Source organism: Heptranchias perlo, unplaced genomic scaffold (assembly GCF_035084215.1).
Source record: "Heptranchias perlo isolate sHepPer1 unplaced genomic scaffold, sHepPer1.hap1 HAP1_SCAFFOLD_384, whole genome shotgun sequence".
In the NCBI taxonomy this organism is placed as follows: domain Eukaryota; kingdom Metazoa; phylum Chordata; class Chondrichthyes; order Hexanchiformes; family Hexanchidae; genus Heptranchias; species Heptranchias perlo.
The window spans coordinates 39,677-58,580 of NW_027139396.1; the positions used below are offsets into that span (position 1 = coordinate 39,677).

An 18,904-nucleotide genomic window follows, 5' to 3' on the forward strand; every position below is an offset into this window, starting at 1 on the left:
ATCGGATATACGGTACGATATTTGAGCGGAATTAATCTCTCAGAGCATCAGCACGTTGCGAGCGAAGGGACGTTTTGATTCTTAAAACCTGCCCTTGCAATCGTAAAAGGTAGCGAATGCTGTCTAGTGGCAGTGTGTGGCGACACAAGGCATACTTACCTGGCAGGGGAGAATCTGTGATCCCGAAGGCGGATCTCCCAGGACGAGGCTAGCCCATTGCACTTGGGGTGTGCGCTGACGCCTGCGATGTCCCCAAATGCGGGATACTCGACTGCAAAATTTGTGGTAGTGGGGGACTGCGTTCGCGCTCTCCCCTGCATCGAAACGAAAAGTTAGATTGTCGACCCCGCGGTCCACCAATCGGATGGGTGACGGTGTTGTGTGTGTGTGTGTGTGTGTGTGTGTGTACGTATGTCAGTCAGTCTCTCACTCAGAGCTGCTGTGGAAGGAAACCTTTTTAAAAAGAACTTGCATATCGAAAGAAAGATGTGTCTCAAGCTGCCGGGGCCCTGTCCATTGTCACGTTAATGGCTGGACTGCTTTGACCAGGAGACCTGTTTCCTGGGTCGGAGGTGTGAGATTCCAGGGGACCTGCTTTGTGCTGATTTCCAATGGCCGTCCCTCCCTCCCTCCCCCCAGGCCTTCCTTCTGAACACCTTTGGCGTTTTATCGAGGGCCAGAAGCCTGCCTGTGAAAGGGAAGGATCAGCCGGTCGGCCCCCTGCTGGTCGCTGCTGCTCGTGGAGCAGGCGTGCGTGTCCTCAGCCTCTTGGACAGGTTCCTCAGGCGGTTCCCAGGTGGCCCAGTGGTCGAGGACGCAACCTTTTAAATCGTTGAGACCCGGGTTCCAATCCCGGTCGGGGGGATGATTTTCTGGTGCAGATTAATTGGCACCACTCAAAGAAAGTCTCCCCTCCTGAGCGCAATGCTCCACCCTCACCACCACTGCCTTTTCCTCACCGAGACAAACAGACAGTCCGTCCAGTCCAGGAGCGCAGTTTTCATTTGTACTCAGACCCTGCTTGTTTAAAGTTAAGTTATTTTGCAGTTTGAATTATAATCGCTGCCTGCGTGCGAGCGAGCGAGCGAGCGAGCGAACGAGCGGCACTCAGCCCAGGAGAAGAAAAGAATAGCACTGAGCTGAGAAAGTAAGTGCAATATATCAGCTTTATTCTCAGTCATAATACGTACACACGGACAGAGACGCTGGGAAAGAGCTGTTTTTCCTTTTGAATATCTCCCCACAGGGAGGTGCACCGTTGCCAGAGACACTGCAATACTGGGTCGATGCGTGGAGTGGACGGAGCCAAGCCCCTATTCCATCTCCCTGTTGCAAAATTCAATTTAATATTCGGTCCCAAAGCCGAGAAGCGATAACCTCCTGAATAGACGTTTGCCATTTGACTGAGTGTGAAAAGACTGAGTGTCAAAGTGGAAATGGCAAGTCAAGCCCTCTGCTGGTGACACTGCTGCTACTGTAGGGAGCCATGTGTTCAGCCTTCTGTATATGTTTGCAGGGGATTGAGGGCCACTCCCCTGATGGTCTAGTGATTAGGACGCAACATTTAAAACTCGTTGAGACCCGGGTTCGAATCCTGGTCAGGGGATGATTTTCTGGTGCAGATTAATTGGCACCGTTCAAGAAAATCTCCCATCCTGAGCGCAATGCTCCACCCAAACCAGTGCCTTTTACTCACCTTAACACTCAGTTAGCAGCACAGTTTGATCTCACAGCTTCCAATGTGGCCATTCACAGTGCACTCCCTCCAAACACACACGCACTGTCTGCTCGCATTTTTAAAGTCAGCAACGTGAAGTTATTTCGCCTCTCGCTTGTGGCAGTTTAAACGTTAACATTGTGTCTCTCTCGCGCTCTCTGTTTCGGGAAATGTCTGACTTGGAAACAATTAATTCTGGAACTGCCAGTTTAAAACTGCAGTAATTTTTCACACAACAACTGGAGTTAAATGTTTCAGGTCAGGAGACCAAGTCTGTGGAAGGTGGCACGTCCCAATACACAGGCTTGCAGCTTCCTGAAAAGTGACCTGAGACTGACGTCTTTCCCTCCAAGGTAAAACTGCAAGAGGGAAAAGGAAGAAAGGGAATGGCACTCATCCATCCCAGGAGTAAACAAGAAAACCACAGTTGCAATATCTCAGCATTCTGAGTAATAATACAGGCTCCAAAAATCCGTTCAGCATTTTGAATATCTCCCCACAGGGAGGTGCACCGTTGCCAGAGACACTGTAATACTGGGTCGATGCGTGGAGTGGACGGAGCAAGCTCTTGTTCCATCTCCCTGTTCCAAAAATCAATTTAATATTTGGTCCCCAGATAGGGGACATATCAGATATTAAACTGATAAGAACAGAAACTTTTTTTTTTTTTTTCTGACACTCTGGGGTGCCTTATTGCCTTACAGATTCATTCCAGATTCCTTGCAGTGACATTACATCAAGCCAAAGCTCTACAAGCCAAAGCTCTACACTCTGCCCGAGGGGATTTCTCCCTGACTGCATCCCCCCGGCATACAATGGCAGGAAGGCTCCAAATGGTTGCCTTCCCCCACTTGACCACTTGATCTTCGCCAAAAGGCCGAGAAGCGATAACGCGCTCGATGCGAATTGATCTCCGCTCCTGTTTTCCCTCCCTCTTTGGTCTCTGGCTGACTGTGTCTAAAGCAGTCTGGAAGCACTGCCGTTCTCTCCCACTCTGGGCACATTTTTGCCACCGTTTCTAATTGCAACAGTGGATCAGTTTAAAGAAGTTGCCGTTTTTTCCTTTCTTGCTAGGATTGCTTGACAGATTGGTAAATTTGCCAGTCGGCCACCGATCAGATGGGAGAAGGTGGTGTCTCAACGGACCTCCGTCAGTCAGTCTCAGTCACTAACTCATTGCCGTGGAAGGAAACCGCTTTAAAGAAAACTAGTGACGTGACGTGACGTGTCTCACAGCGAGTGAGTGAGATTGCAACGGCCAATTGAGAAAGAGGTGAGGTGCTGACAATCAGCAGCTCGTGTTTAAACGTTCATTCCACAGCAGGCAAGACCAATCAAAAGAAAATACTGCAGATGCTGGCTCGGCTGGCTGGGCTGGCTGGCTGGAAATGGGAAATAAATACACAAGACGTGTTAAAGGCTGGTTAAACTGTCGAAAGAAACAAGGCGTTAATGTTTCAGAAGTGCCTATTGAAAGATGTCTCTCAAGCTGCTCCCTGACTGGGCCCTGTCCATTGTCACGTTAATCCCAGGGCGGGGGCGGGACTGCTTTGACCAGGAGACCTGTTTTCTGGGACGCAGGTGTGACATTCCAGGGAGTGCACCTGCTTTGTGCTGATTCGAAACTACCACGACAACGGCAACTTGCAGTTCTATATTACCACGACAACGCGCGTGTATATATTGCTACAGCAACAACTGGAGGCGGGACATTTCCCTTGAAGGGCGACATGCAAACAACCATCGCCGGCACCGCATCGCTGCAGTATTTTCTCCCAGAGTGTATCATCGGATATACGGTACGATATTTGAGCGGAATTAATCTCTCAGAGCATCAGCACGTTGCGAGCGAAGGGACGTTTTGATTCTTAAAACCTGCCCTTGCAATCGTAAAAGGTAGCGAATGCTGTCTAGTGGCAGTGTGTGGCGACACAAGGCATACTTACCTGGCAGGGGAGAATCTGTGATCCCGAAGGCGGATCTCCCAGGACGAGGCTAGCCCATTGCACTTGGGGTGTGCGCTGACGCCTGCGATGTCCCCAAATGCGGGATACTCGACTGCAAAATTTGTGGTAGTGGGGGACTGCGTTCGCGCTCTCCCCTGCATCGAAACGAAAAGTTAGATTGTCGACCCCGCGGTCCACCAATCGGATGGGTGACGGTGTTGTGTGTGTGTGTGTGTGTGTGTGTGTGTACGTATGTCAGTCAGTCTCTCACTCAGAGCTGCTGTGGAAGGAAACCTTTTTAAAAAGAACTTGCATATCGAAAGAAAGATGTGTCTCAAGCTGCCGGGGCCCTGTCCATTGTCACGTTAATGGCTGGACTGCTTTGACCAGGAGACCTGTTTCCTGGGTCGGAGGTGTGAGATTCCAGGGGACCTGCTTTGTGCTGATTTCCAATGGCCGTCCCTCCCTCCCTCCCCCCAGGCCTTCCTTCTGAACACCTTTGGCGTTTTATCGAGGGCCAGAAGCCTGCCTGTGAAAGGGAAGGATCAGCCGGTCGGCCCCCTGCTGGTCGCTGCTGCTCGTGGAGCAGGCGTGCGTGTCCTCAGCCTCTTGGACAGGTTCCTCAGGCGGTTCCCAGGTGGCCCAGTGGTCGAGGACGCAACCTTTTAAATCGTTGAGACCCGGGTTCCAATCCCGGTCGGGGGGATGATTTTCTGGTGCAGATTAATTGGCACCACTCAAAGAAAGTCTCCCCTCCTGAGCGCAATGCTCCACCCTCACCACCACTGCCTTTTCCTCACCGAGACAAACAGACAGTCCGTCCAGTCCAGGAGCGCAGTTTTCATTTGTACTCAGACCCTGCTTGTTTAAAGTTAAGTTATTTTGCAGTTTGAATTATAATCGCTGCCTGCGTGCGAGCGAGCGAGCGAGCGAGCGAACGAGCGGCACTCAGCCCAGGAGAAGAAAAGAATAGCACTGAGCTGAGAAAGTAAGTGCAATATATCAGCTTTATTCTCAGTCATAATACGTACACACGGACAGAGACGCTGGGAAAGAGCTGTTTTTCCTTTTGAATATCTCCCCACAGGGAGGTGCACCGTTGCCAGAGACACTGCAATACTGGGTCGATGCGTGGAGTGGACGGAGCCAAGCCCCTATTCCATCTCCCTGTTGCAAAATTCAATTTAATATTCGGTCCCAAAGCCGAGAAGCGATAACCTCCTGAATAGACGTTTGCCATTTGACTGAGTGTGAAAAGACTGAGTGTCAAAGTGGAAATGGCAAGTCAAGCCCTCTGCTGGTGACACTGCTGCTACTGTAGGGAGCCATGTGTTCAGCCTTCTGTATATGTTTGCAGGGGATTGAGGGCCACTCCCCTGATGGTCTAGTGATTAGGACGCAACATTTAAAACTCGTTGAGACCCGGGTTCGAATCCTGGTCAGGGGATGATTTTCTGGTGCAGATTAATTGGCACCGTTCAAGAAAATCTCCCATCCTGAGCGCAATGCTCCACCCAAACCAGTGCCTTTTACTCACCTTAACACTCAGTTAGCAGCACAGTTTGATCTCACAGCTTCCAATGTGGCCATTCACAGTGCACTCCCTCCAAACACACACGCACTGTCTGCTCGCATTTTTAAAGTCAGCAACGTGAAGTTATTTCGCCTCTCGCTTGTGGCAGTTTAAACGTTAACATTGTGTCTCTCTCGCGCTCTCTGTTTCGGGAAATGTCTGACTTGGAAACAATTAATTCTGGAACTGCCAGTTTAAAACTGCAGTAATTTTTCACACAACAACTGGAGTTAAATGTTTCAGGTCAGGAGACCAAGTCTGTGGAAGGTGGCACGTCCCAATACACAGGCTTGCAGCTTCCTGAAAAGTGACCTGAGACTGACGTCTTTCCCTCCAAGGTAAAACTGCAAGAGGGAAAAGGAAGAAAGGGAATGGCACTCATCCATCCCAGGAGTAAACAAGAAAACCACAGTTGCAATATCTCAGCATTCTGAGTAATAATACAGGCTCCAAAAATCCGTTCAGCATTTTGAATATCTCCCCACAGGGAGGTGCACCGTTGCCAGAGACACTGTAATACTGGGTCGATGCGTGGAGTGGACGGAGCAAGCTCTTGTTCCATCTCCCTGTTCCAAAAATCAATTTAATATTTGGTCCCCAGATAGGGGACATATCAGATATTAAACTGATAAGAACAGAAACTTTTTTTTTTTTTTTCTGACACTCTGGGGTGCCTTATTGCCTTACAGATTCATTCCAGATTCCTTGCAGTGACATTACATCAAGCCAAAGCTCTACAAGCCAAAGCTCTACACTCTGCCCGAGGGGATTTCTCCCTGACTGCATCCCCCCGGCATACAATGGCAGGAAGGCTCCAAATGGTTGCCTTCCCCCACTTGACCACTTGATCTTCGCCAAAAGGCCGAGAAGCGATAACGCGCTCGATGCGAATTGATCTCCGCTCCTGTTTTCCCTCCCTCTTTGGTCTCTGGCTGACTGTGTCTAAAGCAGTCTGGAAGCACTGCCGTTCTCTCCCACTCTGGGCACATTTTTGCCACCGTTTCTAATTGCAACAGTGGATCAGTTTAAAGAAGTTGCCGTTTTTTCCTTTCTTGCTAGGATTGCTTGACAGATTGGTAAATTTGCCAGTCGGCCACCGATCAGATGGGAGAAGGTGGCGTCTCAACGGACCTCCGTCAGTCAGTCTCAGTCACTAACTCATTGCCGTGGAAGGAAACCGCTTTAAAGAAAACTAGTGACGTGACGTGACGTGTCTCACAGCGAGTGAGTGAGATTGCAACGGCCAATTGAGAAAGAGGTGAGGTGCTGACAATCAGCAGCTCGTGTTTAAACGTTCATTCCACAGCAGGCAAGACCAATCAAAAGAAAATACTGCAGATGCTGGCTCGGCTGGCTGGGCTGGCTGGCTGGAAATGGGAAATAAAAACACAAGACGTGTTAAAGGCTGGTTAAACTGTCGAAAGAAACAAGGCGTTAATGTTTCAGAAGTGCCTATTGAAAGATGTCTCTCAAGCTGCTCCCTGACTGGGCCCTGTCCATTGTCACGTTAATCCCAGGGCGGGGCGGGACTGCTTTGACCAGGAGACCTGTTTTCTGGGACGCAGGTGTGACATTCCAGGGAGTGCACCTGCTTTGTGCTGATTCGAAACTACCACGACAACGGCAACTTGCAGTTCTATATTACCACGACAACGCGCGTGTATATATTGCTACAGCAACAACTGGAGGCGGGACATTTCCCTTGAAGGGCGACATGCAAACAACCATCGCCGGCACCGCATCGCTGCAGTATTTTCTCCCAGAGTGTATCATCGGATATACGGTACGATATTTGAGCGGAATTAATCTCTCAGAGCATCAGCACGTTGCGAGCGAAGGGACGTTTTGATTCTTAAAACCTGCCCTTGCAATCGTAAAAGGTAGCGAATGCTGTCTAGTGGCAGTGTGTGGCGACACAAGGCATACTTACCTGGCAGGGGAGAATCTGTGATCCCGAAGGCGGATCTCCCAGGACGAGGCTAGCCCATTGCACTTGGGGTGTGCGCTGACGCCTGCGATGTCCCCAAATGCGGGATACTCGACTGCAAAATTTGTGGTAGTGGGGGACTGCGTTCGCGCTCTCCCCTGCATCGAAACGAAAAGTTAGATTGTCGACCCCGCGGTCCACCAATCGGATGGGTGACGGTGTTGTGTGTGTGTGTGTGTGTGTGTGTGTGTACGTATGTCAGTCAGTCTCTCACTCAGAGCTGCTGTGGAAGGAAACCTTTTTAAAAAGAACTTGCATATCGAAAGAAAGATGTGTCTCAAGCTGCCGGGGCCCTGTCCATTGTCACGTTAATGGCTGGACTGCTTTGACCAGGAGACCTGTTTCCTGGGTCGGAGGTGTGAGATTCCAGGGGACCTGCTTTGTGCTGATTTCCAATGGCCGTCCCTCCCTCCCTCCCCCCAGGCCTTCCTTCTGAACACCTTTGGCGTTTTATCGAGGGCCAGAAGCCTGCCTGTGAAAGGGAAGGATCAGCCGGTCGGCCCCCTGCTGGTCGCTGCTGCTCGTGGAGCAGGCGTGCGTGTCCTCAGCCTCTTGGACAGGTTCCTCAGGCGGTTCCCAGGTGGCCCAGTGGTCGAGGACGCAACCTTTTAAATCGTTGAGACCCGGGTTCCAATCCCGGTCGGGGGGATGATTTTCTGGTGCAGATTAATTGGCACCACTCAAAGAAAGTCTCCCCTCCTGAGCGCAATGCTCCACCCTCACCACCACTGCCTTTTCCTCACCGAGACAAACAGACAGTCCGTCCAGTCCAGGAGCGCAGTTTTCATTTGTACTCAGACCCTGCTTGTTTAAAGTTAAGTTATTTTGCAGTTTGAATTATAATCGCTGCCTGCGTGCGAGCGAGCGAGCGAGCGAGCGAACGAGCGGCACTCAGCCCAGGAGAAGAAAAGAATAGCACTGAGCTGAGAAAGTAAGTGCAATATATCAGCTTTATTCTCAGTCATAATACGTACACACGGACAGAGACGCTGGGAAAGAGCTGTTTTTCCTTTTGAATATCTCCCCACAGGGAGGTGCACCGTTGCCAGAGACACTGCAATACTGGGTCGATGCGTGGAGTGGACGGAGCCAAGCCCCTATTCCATCTCCCTGTTGCAAAATTCAATTTAATATTCGGTCCCAAAGCCGAGAAGCGATAACCTCCTGAATAGACGTTTGCCATTTGACTGAGTGTGAAAAGACTGAGTGTCAAAGTGGAAATGGCAAGTCAAGCCCTCTGCTGGTGACACTGCTGCTACTGTAGGGAGCCATGTGTTCAGCCTTCTGTATATGTTTGCAGGGGATTGAGGGCCACTCCCCTGATGGTCTAGTGATTAGGACGCAACATTTAAAACTCGTTGAGACCCGGGTTCGAATCCTGGTCAGGGGATGATTTTCTGGTGCAGATTAATTGGCACCGTTCAAGAAAATCTCCCATCCTGAGCGCAATGCTCCACCCAAACCAGTGCCTTTTACTCACCTTAACACTCAGTTAGCAGCACAGTTTGATCTCACAGCTTCCAATGTGGCCATTCACAGTGCACTCCCTCCAAACACACACGCACTGTCTGCTCGCATTTTTAAAGTCAGCAACGTGAAGTTATTTCGCCTCTCGCTTGTGGCAGTTTAAACGTTAACATTGTGTCTCTCTCGCGCTCTCTGTTTCGGGAAATGTCTGACTTGGAAACAATTAATTCTGGAACTGCCAGTTTAAAACTGCAGTAATTTTTCACACAACAACTGGAGTTAAATGTTTCAGGTCAGGAGACCAAGTCTGTGGAAGGTGGCACGTCCCAATACACAGGCTTGCAGCTTCCTGAAAAGTGACCTGAGACTGACGTCTTTCCCTCCAAGGTAAAACTGCAAGAGGGAAAAGGAAGAAAGGGAATGGCACTCATCCATCCCAGGAGTAAACAAGAAAACCACAGTTGCAATATCTCAGCATTCTGAGTAATAATACAGGCTCCAAAAATCCGTTCAGCATTTTGAATATCTCCCCACAGGGAGGTGCACCGTTGCCAGAGACACTGTAATACTGGGTCGATGCGTGGAGTGGACGGAGCAAGCTCTTGTTCCATCTCCCTGTTCCAAAAATCAATTTAATATTTGGTCCCCAGATAGGGGACATATCAGATATTAAACTGATAAGAACAGAAACTTTTTTTTTTTTTTTCTGACACTCTGGGGTGCCTTATTGCCTTACAGATTCATTCCAGATTCCTTGCAGTGACATTACATCAAGCCAAAGCTCTACAAGCCAAAGCTCTACACTCTGCCCGAGGGGATTTCTCCCTGACTGCATCCCCCCGGCATACAATGGCAGGAAGGCTCCAAATGGTTGCCTTCCCCCACTTGACCACTTGATCTTCGCCAAAAGGCCGAGAAGCGATAACGCGCTCGATGCGAATTGATCTCCGCTCCTGTTTTCCCTCCCTCTTTGGTCTCTGGCTGACTGTGTCTAAAGCAGTCTGGAAGCACTGCCGTTCTCTCCCACTCTGGGCACATTTTTGCCACCGTTTCTAATTGCAACAGTGGATCAGTTTAAAGAAGTTGCCGTTTTTTCCTTTCTTGCTAGGATTGCTTGACAGATTGGTAAATTTGCCAGTCGGCCACCGATCAGATGGGAGAAGGTGGCGTCTCAACGGACCTCCGTCAGTCAGTCTCAGTCACTAACTCATTGCCGTGGAAGGAAACCGCTTTAAAGAAAACTAGTGACGTGACGTGACGTGTCTCACAGCGAGTGAGTGAGATTGCAACGGCCAATTGAGAAAGAGGTGAGGTGCTGACAATCAGCAGCTCGTGTTTAAACGTTCATTCCACAGCAGGCAAGACCAATCAAAAGAAAATACTGCAGATGCTGGCTCGGCTGGCTGGGCTGGCTGGCTGGAAATGGGAAATAAAAACACAAGACGTGTTAAAGGCTGGTTAAACTGTCGAAAGAAACAAGGCGTTAATGTTTCAGAAGTGCCTATTGAAAGATGTCTCTCAAGCTGCTCCCTGACTGGGCCCTGTCCATTGTCACGTTAATCCCAGGGCGGGGCGGGACTGCTTTGACCAGGAGACCTGTTTTCTGGGACGCAGGTGTGACATTCCAGGGAGTGCACCTGCTTTGTGCTGATTCGAAACTACCACGACAACGGCAACTTGCAGTTCTATATTACCACGACAACGCGCGTGTATATATTGCTACAGCAACAACTGGAGGCGGGACATTTCCCTTGAAGGGCGACATGCAAACAACCATCGCCGGCACCGCATCGCTGCAGTATTTTCTCCCAGAGTGTATCATCGGATATACGGTACGATATTTGAGCGGAATTAATCTCTCAGAGCATCAGCACGTTGCGAGCGAAGGGACGTTTTGATTCTTAAAACCTGCCCTTGCAATCGTAAAAGGTAGCGAATGCTGTCTAGTGGCAGTGTGTGGCGACACAAGGCATACTTACCTGGCAGGGGAGAATCTGTGATCCCGAAGGCGGATCTCCCAGGACGAGGCTAGCCCATTGCACTTGGGGTGTGCGCTGACGCCTGCGATGTCCCCAAATGCGGGATACTCGACTGCAAAATTTGTGGTAGTGGGGGACTGCGTTCGCGCTCTCCCCTGCATCGAAACGAAAAGTTAGATTGTCGACCCCGCGGTCCACCAATCGGATGGGTGACGGTGTTGTGTGTGTGTGTGTGTGTGTGTGTGTGTACGTATGTCAGTCAGTCTCTCACTCAGAGCTGCTGTGGAAGGAAACCTTTTTAAAAAGAACTTGCATATCGAAAGAAAGATGTGTCTCAAGCTGCCGGGGCCCTGTCCATTGTCACGTTAATGGCTGGACTGCTTTGACCAGGAGACCTGTTTCCTGGGTCGGAGGTGTGAGATTCCAGGGGACCTGCTTTGTGCTGATTTCCAATGGCCGTCCCTCCCTCCCTCCCCCCAGGCCTTCCTTCTGAACACCTTTGGCGTTTTATCGAGGGCCAGAAGCCTGCCTGTGAAAGGGAAGGATCAGCCGGTCGGCCCCCTGCTGGTCGCTGCTGCTCGTGGAGCAGGCGTGCGTGTCCTCAGCCTCTTGGACAGGTTCCTCAGGCGGTTCCCAGGTGGCCCAGTGGTCGAGGACGCAACCTTTTAAATCGTTGAGACCCGGGTTCCAATCCCGGTCGGGGGGATGATTTTCTGGTGCAGATTAATTGGCACCACTCAAAGAAAGTCTCCCCTCCTGAGCGCAATGCTCCACCCTCACCACCACTGCCTTTTCCTCACCGAGACAAACAGACAGTCCGTCCAGTCCAGGAGCGCAGTTTTCATTTGTACTCAGACCCTGCTTGTTTAAAGTTAAGTTATTTTGCAGTTTGAATTATAATCGCTGCCTGCGTGCGAGCGAGCGAGCGAGCGAGCGAACGAGCGGCACTCAGCCCAGGAGAAGAAAAGAATAGCACTGAGCTGAGAAAGTAAGTGCAATATATCAGCTTTATTCTCAGTCATAATACGTACACACGGACAGAGACGCTGGGAAAGAGCTGTTTTTCCTTTTGAATATCTCCCCACAGGGAGGTGCACCGTTGCCAGAGACACTGCAATACTGGGTCGATGCGTGGAGTGGACGGAGCCAAGCCCCTATTCCATCTCCCTGTTGCAAAATTCAATTTAATATTCGGTCCCAAAGCCGAGAAGCGATAACCTCCTGAATAGACGTTTGCCATTTGACTGAGTGTGAAAAGACTGAGTGTCAAAGTGGAAATGGCAAGTCAAGCCCTCTGCTGGTGACACTGCTGCTACTGTAGGGAGCCATGTGTTCAGCCTTCTGTATATGTTTGCAGGGGATTGAGGGCCACTCCCCTGATGGTCTAGTGATTAGGACGCAACATTTAAAACTCGTTGAGACCCGGGTTCGAATCCTGGTCAGGGGATGATTTTCTGGTGCAGATTAATTGGCACCGTTCAAGAAAATCTCCCATCCTGAGCGCAATGCTCCACCCAAACCAGTGCCTTTTACTCACCTTAACACTCAGTTAGCAGCACAGTTTGATCTCACAGCTTCCAATGTGGCCATTCACAGTGCACTCCCTCCAAACACACACGCACTGTCTGCTCGCATTTTTAAAGTCAGCAACGTGAAGTTATTTCGCCTCTCGCTTGTGGCAGTTTAAACGTTAACATTGTGTCTCTCTCGCGCTCTCTGTTTCGGGAAATGTCTGACTTGGAAACAATTAATTCTGGAACTGCCAGTTTAAAACTGCAGTAATTTTTCACACAACAACTGGAGTTAAATGTTTCAGGTCAGGAGACCAAGTCTGTGGAAGGTGGCACGTCCCAATACACAGGCTTGCAGCTTCCTGAAAAGTGACCTGAGACTGACGTCTTTCCCTCCAAGGTAAAACTGCAAGAGGGAAAAGGAAGAAAGGGAATGGCACTCATCCATCCCAGGAGTAAACAAGAAAACCACAGTTGCAATATCTCAGCATTCTGAGTAATAATACAGGCTCCAAAAATCCGTTCAGCATTTTGAATATCTCCCCACAGGGAGGTGCACCGTTGCCAGAGACACTGTAATACTGGGTCGATGCGTGGAGTGGACGGAGCAAGCTCTTGTTCCATCTCCCTGTTCCAAAAATCAATTTAATATTTGGTCCCCAGATAGGGGACATATCAGATATTAAACTGATAAGAACAGAAACTTTTTTTTTTTTTTTCTGACACTCTGGGGTGCCTTATTGCCTTACAGATTCATTCCAGATTCCTTGCAGTGACATTACATCAAGCCAAAGCTCTACAAGCCAAAGCTCTACACTCTGCCCGAGGGGATTTCTCCCTGACTGCATCCCCCCGGCATACAATGGCAGGAAGGCTCCAAATGGTTGCCTTCCCCCACTTGACCACTTGATCTTCGCCAAAAGGCCGAGAAGCGATAACGCGCTCGATGCGAATTGATCTCCGCTCCTGTTTTCCCTCCCTCTTTGGTCTCTGGCTGACTGTGTCTAAAGCAGTCTGGAAGCACTGCCGTTCTCTCCCACTCTGGGCACATTTTTGCCACCGTTTCTAATTGCAACAGTGGATCAGTTTAAAGAAGTTGCCGTTTTTTCCTTTCTTGCTAGGATTGCTTGACAGATTGGTAAATTTGCCAGTCGGCCACCGATCAGATGGGAGAAGGTGGCGTCTCAACGGACCTCCGTCAGTCAGTCTCAGTCACGAACTCACTGCCGTGGAAGGAAACCGCTTTAAAGAAAACTAGTGACGTGACGTGACGTGTCTCACAGCGAGTGAGTGAGATTGCAACGGCCAATTGAGAAAGAGGTGAGGTGCTGACAATCAGCAGCTCGTGTTTAAACGTTCATTCCACAGCAGGCAAGACCAATCAAAAGAAAATACTGCAGATGCTGGCTCGGCTGGCTGGGCTGGCTGGAAATGGGAAATAAAAACACAAGGCGTGTTAAAGGCTGGTTAAACTGTCGAAAGAAACAAGGCGTTAATGTTTCAGAAGTGCCTATTGAAAGATGTCTCTCAAGCTGCTCCCTGACTGGGCCCTGTCCATTGTCACGTTAATCCCAGGGCGGGGCGGGACTGCTTTGACCAGGAGACCTGTTTTCTGGGACGCAGGTGTGACATTCCAGGGAGTGCACCTGCTTTGTGCTGATTCGAAACTACCACGACAACGGCAACTTGCAGTTCTATATTACCACGACAACGCGCGTGTATATATTGCTACAGCAACAACTGGAGGCGGGACATTTCCCTTGAAGGGCGACATGCAAACAACCATCGCCGGCACCGCATCGCTGCAGTATTTTCTCCCACAGTGTATCATCGGATATACGGTACGATATTTGAGCGGAATTAATCTCTCAGAGCATCAGCACGTTGCGAGCGAAGGGACGTTTTGATTCTTAAAACCTGCCCTTGCAATCGTAAAAGGTAGCGAATGCTGTCTAGTGGCAGTGTGTGGCGACCCAAGGCATACTTACCTGGCAGGGGAGAATCTGTGATCCCGAAGGCGGATCTCCCAGGACGAGGCTAGCCCATTGCACTTGGGGTGTGCGCTGACGCCTGCGATGTCCCCAAATGCGGGATACTCGACTGCAAAATTTGTGGTAGTGGGGGACTGCGTTCGCGCTCTCCCCTGCATCGAAACGAAAAGTTAGATTGTCGACCCCGCGGTCCACCAATCGGATGGGTGACGGTGTTGTGTGTGTGTGTACGTATGTCAGTCAGTCTCTCACTCAGAGCTGCTGTGGAAGGAAACCTTTTTAAAAAGAACTTGCATATCGAAAGAAAGATGTGTCTCAAGCTGCCGGGGCCCTGTCCATTGTCACGTTAATGGCTGGACTGCTTTGACCAGGAGACCTGTTTCCTGGGTCGGAGGTGTGAGATTCCAGGGGACCTGCTTTGTGCTGATTTCCAATGGCCGTCCCTCCCTCCCTCCCCCCAGGCCTTCCTTCTGAACACCTTTGTCGTTTTATCGAGGGCCAGAAGCCTGCCTGTGAAAGGGAAGGATCAGCCGGTCGGCCCCCTGCTGGTCGCTGCTGCTCGTGGAGCAGGCGTGCGTGTCCTCAGCCTCTTGGACAGGTTCCTCAGGCGGTTCCCAGGTGGCCCAGTGGTCGAGGACGCAACCTTTTAAATCGTTGAGACCCGGGTTCCAATCCCGGTCGGGGGGATGATTTTCTGGTGCAGATTAATTGGCACCACTCAAAGAAAGTCTCCCCTCCTGAGCGCAATGCTCCACCCTCACCACCACTGCCTTTTCCTCACCGAGACAAACAGACAGTCCGTCCAGTCCAGGAGCGCAGTTTTCATTTGTACTCAGACCCTGCTTGTTTAAAGTTAAGTTATTTTGCAGTTTGAATTATAATCGCTGCCTGCGTGCGAGCGAGCGAGTGAGCGAGCGAACGAGCGGCACTCAGCCCAGGAGAAGAAAAGAATACCACTGAGCTGAGAAAGTAAGTGCAATATATCAGCTTTATTCTCAGTCATAATACGTACACACGGACAGAGACGCTGGGAAAGAGCTGTTTTTCCTTTTGAATATCTCCCCACAGGGAGGTGCACCGTTGCCAGAGACACTGCAATACTGGGTCGATGCGTGGAGTGGACGGAGCCAAGCCCCTATTCCATCTCCCTGTTGCAAAATTCAATTTAATATTCGGTCCCAAAGCCGAGAAGCGATAACCTCCTGAATAGACGTTTGCCATTTGACTGAGTGTGAAAAGACTGAGTGTCAAAGTGGAAATGGCAACTCAAGCCCTCTGCTGGTGACACTGCTGCTACTGTAGGGAGCCATGTGTTCAGCCTTCTGTATATGTTTGCAGGGGATTGAGGGCAACTCCCCTGATGGTCTAGTGGTTAGGACGCAACATTTAAAACTCGTTGACACCCGGGTTCGAATCCCGGTCAGGGGATGATTTTCTGGTGCAGATTAATTGGCACCGTTCAAGAAAATCTCCCATCCTGAGCGCAATGCTCCACCCAAACCAGTGCCTTTTACTCACCTTAACACTCAGTTAGCAGCACAGTTTGATCTCACAGCTTCCAATGTGGCCATTCACAGTGCACTCCCTCCAAACACACACGCACTGTCTGCTCGCATTTTTAAAGTCAGCAACGTGAAGTTATTTCGCCTCTCGCTTGTGGCAGTTTAAACGTTAACATTGTGTCTCTCTCGCGCTCTCTGTTTCGGGAAATGTCTGACTTGGAAACAATTAATTCTGGAACTGCCAGTTTAAAACTGCAGTAATTTTTCACACAACAACTGGAGTTAAATGTTTCAGGTCAGGAGACCAAGTCTGTGGAAGGTGGCACGTCCCAATACACAGGCTTGCAGCTTCCTGAAAAGTGACCTGAGACTGACGTCTTTCCCTCCAAGGTAAAACTGCAAGAGGGAAAAGGAAGAAAGGGAGTGGCACTCATCCATCCCAGGAGTAAACAAAAAAACCACAGTTGCAATATCTCAGCATTCTGAGTAATAATACAGGCTCCAAAAATCCGTTCAGCATTTTGAATATCTCCCCACAGGGAGGTGCACCGTTGCCAGAGACACTGTAATACTGGGTCGATGCGTGGAGTGGACGGAGCCAAGCCCCTCTTCCATCTCCCTGTTGCAAAAATCAATTTAATGTATGGTCCCCAGATCGGGGATGTATCAGATCTTAAACTGATAAGAACAGATATTTTTTTCAAAAAATATACTTTCTTCATAAAATTTGCAGCAGTACATACAATACAGTTGTGATATCACATTCCAAACGTACACAATACAGATTATACAATTTGCAGGTTACATCAAGTACAGTTCAACCAACACATTGGACATAATTACAGTTCATGACACTCTAGGGTGTCTCATTGCATCATACTCAACACAGATTATTGCTTACAGATTCATTTCAGGTCCATTTCAGATTCATTACAGTAACATCCACCCATCCATCCTTTTCCAATAGAGGCGGCCGTGCCTGCAGTTGCACGGAAATCCAACAGGGGGCAACCTCCAGCTTAGCTGTCGAGCGGGAAACGTGGTGAGGCCTCACCCTGAAATGTCGGCCAAGTCCCCATGGACAGATACGGGAAGAAAAACACAATGGTGGCTGCTTACCTTGCTGAGCAGGAGTGAAAGTGGCGTCAGCGGCGTTGGCAACATGGCGCACCGGCCGGGCGAGAAACAACGCGTAGCGAGCAACAACCTACGAAGGAAAGGAGAGCATGGTCAAGCAGCTGTAAAAAGTTTTCCTTCTTTTATAACAATATTGACGACAGTAATAACATATGGTCCAAAAAAGAAACAAAATCTGTTTTTTGTTTTTCGAATCTCCCCGAAGGGAGCTGCACCGATCCTGGAAGCACTGCTGTACCAGGTCGATGCGCGGAGTGGACGGAGCAAGCTCTTGTTCCATCTCCCTGTTCCAAAAATCAATTTAATATTTGGTCCCCAGATAGGGGACATATCAGATATTAAACTGATAAGAACAGAAACTACACTGGATTTTAGCCAAAAGGCCGAGAAGCGATAACGCGCTCGATGCGAATTGATCTCCGCTCCTGTTTTCCCTCCCTCTTTGGTCTCTGGCTGGCTGTGTCTAAAGCAGTCTAGAAGCACTGCCGTTCTCTCCCACTCTGGCCACATTTTTGCCACCGTTTCTAATTGCAACAGTGGATCAGTTTAAAGAAGTTGCCGTTTTTTCCTTTCTTGCTAGGATTGCTTGACAGATTGGTAAATTTGCCAGTCGGCCACCGATCAGATGGGAGAAGGTGGTGTCTCAACGGACCTCCGTCAGTCAGTCTCAGTCACTAACTCACTGCCGTGGAAGGAAACCGCTTTAAAGAAAACTAGTGACGTGACGTGATGTGTCTCACAGCGAGTGAGTGAGATTGCAACGGCCAATTGAGAAAGAGGTGAGGTGCTGAGAATCAGCAGCTCGTGTTTAAACGTTCATTCCACAGCATGCAAGACCAATCAAAAGAAAATACTGCAGATGCTGGCTCGGCTGGCTGGGCTGGCTGGCTGGGCTGGCTGGAAATGGGAAATAAAAACACAAGGCGTGTTAAAGGCTGGTTAAACTGTCGAAAGAAACAAGGCGTTAATGTTTCAGAAGTGCCTATTGAAAGATGTCTCTCAAGCTGCTCCCTGACTGGGCCCTGTCCATTGTCACGTTAATCCCAGGGCGGGGCGGGACTGCTTTGACCAGGAGACCTGTTTTCTGGGACGCAGGTGTGACATTCCAGGGAGTGCACCTGCTTTGTGCTGATTCGAAACTACCACGACAACGGCAACTTGCAGTTCTATATTACCACGACAACGCGCGTGTATATATTGCTACAGCAACAACTGGAGGCGGGACATTTCCCTTGAAGGGCGACATGCAAACAACCATCGCCGGCACCGCATCGCTGCAGTATTTTCTCCCAGAGTGTATCATCGGATATACGGTACGATATTTGAGCGGAATTAATCTCTCAGAGCATCAGCACGTTGCGAGCGAAGGGACGTTTTGATTCTTGAAACCTGCCCTTGCAATCGTAAAAGGTAGCGAATGCTGTCTAGTGGCAGTGTGTGGCGACCCAAGGCATACTTACCTGGCAGGGGAGAATCTGTGATCCCGAAGGCGGATCTCCCAGGACGAGGCCTTTTGGCTCAGATCGAGTGTGTTCCTTTTCGGGCTTATTTGGATCTGAGCGGACTGGAACGCTGGCCGCGACCTCGTGCGCTCGCAAAGTGCGGACTTTGCTGTGATTGGTCGTTTGTGTGCTGGATCCGCCCCTAAATTTGCATAAGGACCACATCAACACTGCAATGGCAGGGAAGGGCACCCGGGCAGTCGGCCATGGTGTGCCAAACACCGTCAGGGTGACGGTAACGACAGTCGAATGTGTTTCGCCGGTGGATCGGGAGCTTTTCGTCAAGCGCGTTCTGCTCGACTGCTGTGGATTCAAAGCGACGGACATCTTCTGCCTCCAGGATTTCCCTCGAAGCGGACATTTTGACGTCACCTTCAAGACCGTCGCTGGATGCCAGAAGCTTCTTCAAGTCTTCAAGGAGAAGGGGAGCGTCGGACTGCTGGCCATGCTCGCTGCGGAGCCGCTTTTCACCCTCCCAACGCAGAGGAATCGCAAGCTGATTGTACACATGTACAACCCACACGTCCCGGTCGCCGATGTGCTGACGTTCCTCGCCAGATACGTCGACAGGGCGCAGAACAGCGTCGACGTC

The 18,904-nt window shown here is 50.0% G+C and overlaps 6 non-coding genes and 10 pseudogenes across 6 annotated transcripts; 5 read left to right on the forward strand and 11 right to left on the reverse strand.

Moving 5' to 3' along the window:
• Window positions 1-151: 151 nt before the first annotated feature.
• LOC137311859 (U1 spliceosomal RNA) lies at window positions 152-317 on the forward strand. The gene has a single exon (XR_010960593.1). It is a non-coding gene; the product is annotated as a U1 spliceosomal RNA (small nuclear RNA).
• A 928-nt stretch (window positions 318-1,245) lies between these two features.
• On the reverse strand, window positions 1,246-1,374 carry LOC137311910 (U2 spliceosomal RNA; annotated as a pseudogene).
• Window positions 1,375-2,218: 844 nt separating this feature from the next.
• Window positions 2,219-2,423, reverse strand: LOC137311848 (U2 spliceosomal RNA; annotated as a pseudogene).
• Window positions 2,424-3,655: 1,232 nt separating this feature from the next.
• LOC137311871 (U1 spliceosomal RNA) lies at window positions 3,656-3,821 on the forward strand. The gene has a single exon (XR_010960594.1). It is a non-coding gene; the product is annotated as a U1 spliceosomal RNA (small nuclear RNA).
• A 928-nt stretch (window positions 3,822-4,749) lies between these two features.
• Window positions 4,750-4,878, reverse strand: LOC137311911 (U2 spliceosomal RNA; annotated as a pseudogene).
• Window positions 4,879-5,722: 844 nt separating this feature from the next.
• On the reverse strand, window positions 5,723-5,927 carry LOC137311849 (U2 spliceosomal RNA; annotated as a pseudogene).
• A 1,231-nt stretch (window positions 5,928-7,158) lies between these two features.
• On the forward strand, window positions 7,159-7,324 carry LOC137311883 (U1 spliceosomal RNA). The gene has a single exon (XR_010960595.1). It is a non-coding gene; the product is annotated as a U1 spliceosomal RNA (small nuclear RNA).
• A 928-nt stretch (window positions 7,325-8,252) lies between these two features.
• On the reverse strand, window positions 8,253-8,381 carry LOC137311912 (U2 spliceosomal RNA; annotated as a pseudogene).
• Window positions 8,382-9,225: 844 nt separating this feature from the next.
• On the reverse strand, window positions 9,226-9,430 carry LOC137311850 (U2 spliceosomal RNA; annotated as a pseudogene).
• Window positions 9,431-10,661: 1,231 nt separating this feature from the next.
• Window positions 10,662-10,827, forward strand: LOC137311894 (U1 spliceosomal RNA). Its single transcript, XR_010960596.1, has one exon. It is a non-coding gene; the product is annotated as a U1 spliceosomal RNA (small nuclear RNA).
• Window positions 10,828-11,755: 928 nt separating this feature from the next.
• On the reverse strand, window positions 11,756-11,884 carry LOC137311914 (U2 spliceosomal RNA; annotated as a pseudogene).
• An 844-nt stretch (window positions 11,885-12,728) lies between these two features.
• LOC137311851 (U2 spliceosomal RNA) lies at window positions 12,729-12,933 on the reverse strand (annotated as a pseudogene).
• Window positions 12,934-14,160: 1,227 nt separating this feature from the next.
• Window positions 14,161-14,326, forward strand: LOC137311907 (U1 spliceosomal RNA). The gene has a single exon (XR_010960598.1). It is a non-coding gene; the product is annotated as a U1 spliceosomal RNA (small nuclear RNA).
• A 912-nt stretch (window positions 14,327-15,238) lies between these two features.
• Window positions 15,239-15,367, reverse strand: LOC137311915 (U2 spliceosomal RNA; annotated as a pseudogene).
• Window positions 15,368-16,211: 844 nt separating this feature from the next.
• Window positions 16,212-16,384, reverse strand: LOC137311864 (U2 spliceosomal RNA; annotated as a pseudogene).
• A 630-nt stretch (window positions 16,385-17,014) lies between these two features.
• On the reverse strand, window positions 17,015-17,205 carry LOC137311836 (U2 spliceosomal RNA). Its single transcript, XR_010960590.1, has one exon. It is a non-coding gene; the product is annotated as a U2 spliceosomal RNA (small nuclear RNA).
• Between the last annotated feature and the right edge of the window lie 1,699 nt (window positions 17,206-18,904).